This window comes from Saimiri boliviensis, chromosome 1 (genome assembly GCF_048565385.1).
Source record: "Saimiri boliviensis isolate mSaiBol1 chromosome 1, mSaiBol1.pri, whole genome shotgun sequence".
NCBI classification, from domain to species: Eukaryota; Metazoa; Chordata; class Mammalia; order Primates; family Cebidae; genus Saimiri; species Saimiri boliviensis.
Genome location: NC_133449.1, coordinates 169,115,107 through 169,121,974, shown reverse-complemented (window position 1 = coordinate 169,121,974; position 6,868 = coordinate 169,115,107). Strand labels below are relative to the sequence as shown.

The window sequence follows — 6,868 nt, the reverse complement described above, 5'->3', positions numbered from 1 at the left end:
GAAAAGCATTATATTTTGGTAAAAGGTTCAATTCAACAAGAAGACCTACCCATATATATACCTGCACCCAACACAGGAGCACCCAGATTCATAAAGCAAGTTTTTAGGGACCTTCGAAGAGACTCAGACTCCCACACAATAATAATGAGAGACTTCAACTCCCCACTGACAGTATTGGACTAATCATCAAGTCAGAAAATTAACAGAATTATTCAGGACCTGAACTCAGCACTGGATCAAATAGGCCTGATCAATATCTGTGGAACTCTTCAACCAAAAACAACAGAATATACATTCTTCTCATTGTCACATGGCACATACTCTAAAATCAACCACACAATTGGACGTAAAACAATCCTCAGCAAATGTTAAAGAACTGACATTATACCAACCATTCTTTTTTTTTTTTTTTTTTTTTTTAAGATGGAGTTTCGCTCTTGTTACCCAGGCTGGAGTGCAATGGTGCGATCTCGGCTCACCGCAACCTCCACCTCCTGGGTTCAGGCAATTCTCCTGCCTCAGCCTCCTGAGTAGCTGGGATTACAGGCACACGCCACCATGCCCAGCTAATTTTTTGTATTTTTAGTAGAGACGGGGTTTCACCATGTTGACCAGGATGGTCTCGATCTCTTGACCTCGTGATCCACCCGCCTCGGCCTCCCAAAGTGCTGGGATTACAGGCTTGAGCCACCGCGCCCGGCCACCAACCATTCTTTTATACCAACCACAGTGCAATAAAATTAGAAATGAAGACTCAGGTCAAGAGATCTAGACCACATGGCCAACATGGTGAAACCCCATCTCTACTAAAAATTTTAAAAAGCTAGGCATGGTGGCATGTACCTGTAGTCCCAGCTACTTGGGAGGCTGAGGCAGGAGAATCTCTTGAACCCAGGAAGCAGAGATTACAGTGAGCCGAGATCATGCCACTGCATTCCAGCCTGGCAACAGACTCAGAAGAAGGGAAGGAATGAGAAGGGAAGGGAGAGGGAAGGGAAAGAGAAGGGAGAGGGAAGGGAAGGGAAGGGAGAGAGAGAGGAAGGAAGGAAGGAAGGAAGGAAGGAAGGAAGGAAGGAAGGAAGGAAGAAAATACATCTCTATTAAAAATACAAAATTAGGGCCGGGTGCGGTGGCTCAAGCCTGTAATCCCAGCACTTTGGGAGGCCGAGGCAGGTGGATCACGAGGTCAAGAAATCGAGACCATCCTGGTCAACATGGTGACACCCCGTCTCTACTAAAAATACAAAAAATTAGCTGGGCATGGTGGTGCGTGCCTGTAATCCCAGCTACTCAGGAGGCTGAGGCAGGAGAATTGCCTGAACCCAGGAGGCGGAGGTTGCGGTGAGCCGAGATCATGCCATTGCACTCCAGCCTGGGTAACAAGAGTGGAACTCAGTCTCAAAAAAAAAAAAACAAAACAAAATTAGCTGGGCATGGTGGCACATGCCTGTAATCCCAGCAACTTGGGAGGCTGAGGCAAGAGAATCACTTGAACCCAGGAGGCAGAGATTGACATGAGCCAAGATCATGACATTGCACTGCAGTCTGGGCAAGAACAAAAATCTGTCTCAAAAAAGGAAAAAAAAAAAAATCCACAATTGGTTGGGCTTAGTGGCTCATGCCTATAATCCTAGCACTTTGGGAAGCCAAAGAGGATGACCTGAGCCCAGGAGTTTGAGACCAGCCTGGACAACATGGCAAGACTACATCTCTACAAAAAAATACAAAAATTAGCCAGTGTGGTGGCACCCACCTATAGTCCCAGCTACTCAGAAGGCTGAGGCAGGAGGATAACTTGAGCTCAGGAAGTCGAGGCTGCAGTGAGCTGTAATCATGCCACTGCACTCCAGCATGGGGGACAGAGTGAGACCTTTTCTCAAAAAAAAAAAAAAAAAAAAAAAAAAGTCAAAAAATAACAGATGCTGGTAAGATTACAGAGAAGAAGGAACATTTTCACACTGTTGGTAGAAGTGTAAATTAGTTCAACCATTGTGGAAAATAGTGTGGTGATTCCTCAAAGAGCTAAAAACAGGACTACCATTCCACCCAGCAATCCCATTACTGAGTATATGCCCAAAGGAATATAAATTATTCTATCATAAAGACACATGCATGTTTTCTGCAGAACTACTCACAATAGCAAAGACATGGAATCAATCTAAATGCTCATCAGTGGTAGACTGGATAAAGAAAGTGTAGTACATATACACCATGGAACACTATGTAGCCATAAAAACAATAAAATCACATTTTTGCAGGAACATGGATGGAGCTGGAAGCCATTGTCCTTAGCAAATTTATGCAGGAACAGAGAATCAAATACTCCATGTTCTTACTTTTAAGTGGGAGCTAAATGATGAGAACACATGGACACATAGAGGGGAACAAAAGACACCGAGATTTATGGGAGGAGGGAGAGGATCGTGAAAAGTTAACCAATAGGTACTAGGTTTAATACCTGGGTAGTATTCCGGCGCCTCCACTCCATCCCCCGCGGGTCTGCTCTGTGTGCCAGGGAGGCATTGTCCCAGATACAGCAGTTGGTACAAAGCGGGGAATCTGACGAGCTTTTCTCTACTTGTGTCACCAACAGACTGTTTATCATGAGCAGCAAATCAGCGTCTGCAGCAAATGGAAATGACAGCGAGAAGTTCAAAGGCGATAGCAAAAGTGCCGGTGTCCCCTCCAGAGTGATCCACATTCAGAAGCTCCCCATCGACGTCACAGAAGGGGAGGTCATCTCCCTGGGGCTGCCCTTTGGGAAGGTCACCAATCTCCTGATGTTGAAGGGGAAAAACCAGGCTTTCATCGAGATGAACACGGAGGAGGTTGCCAACACCATGGTGAACTACTACACCTCCGTGACACCCGTGCTGTGCGGCCAGCCCATCTACATCCAGTTCTCCAACCACAAGGAGCTGAAGACGGACAGCTCTCCCAACCAGGCACGCGCCCAGGCGGCCCTGCAGGCCGTGAACTCGGTCCAGTCGGGGAACCTGACTTTGGCTGCCTCGGCGGCGGCTGTGAACACAAGGCTGGTGATGGCCGGGCAGAGCCCCGTGCTGAGGATCATCATGGAGAACCTCTTCTACCCGGTGACACTGGACGTGCTGCACCAGATTTTCTCCAAGTTCGGCATGGTGTTGAAGATCATCACCTTCGCCAAGAACAACCAGTTCCAGGCCCTGCAGCAGTACGCGGACCCCGTGAGCGCCCAGCACGCCAAGCTGTCTCTGGACGGGCAGAACATCTACAACGCCTGCTGCACGCTGCACATTGACTTCTCCAAGCTCACCAGCCTCAACGTCAAGTACAACAATGACAAGAGCCGTGACTACACCCGCCCAGACCTGCCCTCTGGGGACAGCCAGCCCTCACTGGACCACACCATGGCCACGGCCTTTGGCCTCTCTGTTCCCAACGTCCACGGAGCCCTGGCGCCCCTGGCCATCCACTCGGCAGCGGCGGCAGGCCGGATAGCCATTCCAGGCCTGGTTGAGGCAGGAAATTCTGTGTTGCTAGTCAGCAACCTCAACCCAGAGAAAGTCACACTCCAAAGCCTCTTTATTCTTTTTGGCATCTACGGCGATGTGCAGCGCGTAAAGATCCTGTTCAATAAGGAGAATGCCCTGGTGCAGATGGCGGACGACAACCAGGCCCAGCTTGCCATGAGCCAACCAGCACAAGCTGCACGGGAAGCCCATCTGCATCACACTCTCGAAGCACCAGAACGTGCAGCTTCCTGGAGAGGGCCAGGAGGACCAGGGCCTGACCAAGGACTATGGCAACTCGCCCCTGCACCGCTTGAAGAAACCAGGCTCCAAGAACCCTTAACATATTCCCACCCTCGGCCACCCTGCACCTCTCAAACATCCCACCCTCAGTGTCCGAGGAAGATCTCAAGGTCCTCTTCTCCAGCAATGAGGGCATCGTCAAAGGATTCAAGTTCTTCCAAAAGGACCGCAAGATGGAGCTGATCCAGATGGGCTCCATGGAGTAGGCGGTCCAGGCCCTCATTGATCTGCACAACCACGACCTCGGGGAGAGCCACCGCCTGCAGGTCTCCTTCTCCAAGTCCACCATCTAGGGGCACGAGCCCCTCACGGCCGGGCCCCCTGGCAACAACTTCCATCATTCCAGAGAAAAGCCACTTTAAAAAGCAGCTGAAGTGACTTTAACATACCAGGGATTTTACTTTTGTAAACAGAAATCATTTTACCTGTTTTTTAAAAAATTAAATCTAGTTCACCTTGCTAACCTTGCGGTGACGGGTGACAGCTCAGGCTCTTGGTGACTGTGGCAGTGGGAGCTCCCGGCCCTCCTCCACACCCGGAGCCGTGCCTTGCTGGGGCCTCTCGGGCATGGGGCCTACGGGTGGGCGCCCCAACCACGACTCGGCTTCCTTGTGCCTTAAAAAACCTGCCTTCCCACCCTGGTGTCCTGGGGACCCCAGGGGCAGGGGTCACACTTCAGAGAAAGGCAGGGGACCCAGCAGGCTCCTGCAGGATCATGTGCCTGAGGTGTGGCAGCCACGGCCTGCTACACCCAACCCCCGCCCTCTAATCAAGTGATGTGATTTTGCCCGCCCACCCTGCCCCCAGGACCTTCCCCTCTGCCCCCCGGCGCTGGCCCAGGGTGCCCGCTGCTGCTTTCAGCTGCGGAGCTGTTCGTCATAATCTCTGTATTATATACTTTGCAGTTGCAGACGTCTGTGACTAGCAATATTTCCAGTTGACCAAATATTCTAATCTTTTTTTTTTTTTACTTATACGCAAAAGAAATAGTTTTAAGTAACTTTTTATAGCAAGATGATACAATGGTATGAGTGTAATCTAAACTTTGTCGTGGTATTACCTTGTATGCTGTTTCGTTTTACTGCTTGTCATTAAGTCACAGGCGGAACCCAGTTTCCAGAGAGCAGGCGGGGCCGCCCGGCGGGTCAGGCACAGGAAGCCCTGGTCCGATCTCAGCCCCGAGCTTCCGGGAAGGGGCGGGCGCGTCGCCACCTCTGGCATAGCCTCCCCTTGCCTTACACCACGGCTTCACGTGCAATCGCTTAGAAAACTTGCTCTCAAACTTCCAGCCGGGCGCGGTGGCTCAAGCCTGTAATCCCAGCACTTTGGGAGGCCGAGGCGGGTGGATCACGAGGTCAAGAGATCGAGACCATCCAAGTCAACATGGTGACATCTCTACTAAAATACAAAAAATCAGCTGGGCATGGTGGCGCGTGCCTGTAATCCCAGGTACTCAGGAGGCTGAGGCAGGAGAATTGCCTGAACCCAGGAGGCGGAGGTGAGCCGAGATCGCGTCATTGCACTCCAGCCTGAAAAAAACTTGCTCTCAAACTTCTTCAGGGTTTATTTCCTTCAAATTTTGGACCAAAGTCTCATTTCTGTTTTTTGCCTGTCTCATGCTGGGACCCGGAGGGCAGGCGCTGGTCTCGACTTAGCTGTGCTCTTCCCCCGCCTCTGCGCGGCCTGTCCTGGGTGCTCCTGGGATCCCCTTTCCGTAAAGGAGAGTGTAACGAGGGTGTAAATATTTATAATTTTTTATACCTGTTGTGAAACACGAGGGGCAGCGACGCGAATTTTTATGGAGACACAGATGTATATTTTGCTAGCGGCAATTCCAGGCTCAGTATTGACCGCGGAGCGGCAGGGACCCCACGCACATTCCATTGCTGTCCCGATGGCTCGCGATGCGGAGAGAACCGATTAAAACCGTTTTATAACCAACTCTTCCCTTCTCTGTAGCCCTGTGTTGGCTGTAGAGGCAGGTTGGCCAGTCTGTACCTGGACTTTTAATAAATGTCTTCTGTATCCTCAAAAAAAAAAAAAAAAAAAAAATACCTGGGTAACGAAATAATCTGTACAATAAACCCCTGTGACACAAGTTTACCTATATAACAAACCTACATTGTACCCCTGGGCTTAAAATATAAGTTAAAAAAAACAGATGATGTAAATTTATGGTATTGATAAATACAGTACAGTACTATAAATACAGTACAGTACTGTAAATGTATAAAATAAAAATTTAAAAGGCCTTTAAACATAACTTGCTTAATTTCATCCATAACAAGAATACAAATTAAAACCACACTGAGATACCATTTTTCATCAATCACATGGACAAACATTAAAAAAAAAACTGACAATAGGTTCTGTTAATAAGGTTATGGAAAAACAGGCATTCTCATATAGTTTGTAGGAGTGAAAAACATGGTAGAACCACAATGGAGGGAATATAGCAATATCTTCAAAGAATGATTATGCATTTGTCTTTGGAACTAGCATTTCCATCTTTAAGAATTTAAATATATACCTTCACAAATATAACATTATATACACAAAGTTATTTATTGTGACATTTATAATAAAATAACTAGAAAACAACGCAATGGTAATCAGCTGAGACTGAATGAAATATGATGAATTTGCTGAACAGTGTCAACATAGTGTACAATATAATTGTTAAATGAGAAAGGTCTCTATAAACAATATAAAGAAATGTCCAGAATATATCAATATTTAGGAATAAAAGCAAGGTAATAAACAGTATACGAGGTATGCTATTTTTGCGTAAGATGAAAAGAGAAAATAAGTATGTGTGTGTCACAGAGAGAGTGATTTGCTTAATTTGGCAAAAACAAACGGGAGGCATAAATGTTTTTCCAATGAAAATTTAAGAATAGGGAGGTGTAATGGAATGAAGGAACAGGAATGGTAATGAGACTTCTCTGTGTTTAATTTTTTAAATATAGGTTTGACTTTGAACCATATGGAATCAACAAATTTTAAAAACAAATTAAAACATACCTTAAAGTGAGGCCATGTGTGGTGGCTCACACCTGCAATACCAGCACTTC

General features: G+C 47.4%; 1 pseudogene; it reads left to right on the top strand.

Annotated features, from left to right (window-relative positions):
* Positions 1-2,483: 2,483 nt before the first annotated feature.
* On the top strand, positions 2,484-4,087 carry LOC101054001 (polypyrimidine tract-binding protein 1-like; annotated as a pseudogene).
* The last annotated feature ends 2,781 nt before the right edge of the window (positions 4,088-6,868 follow it).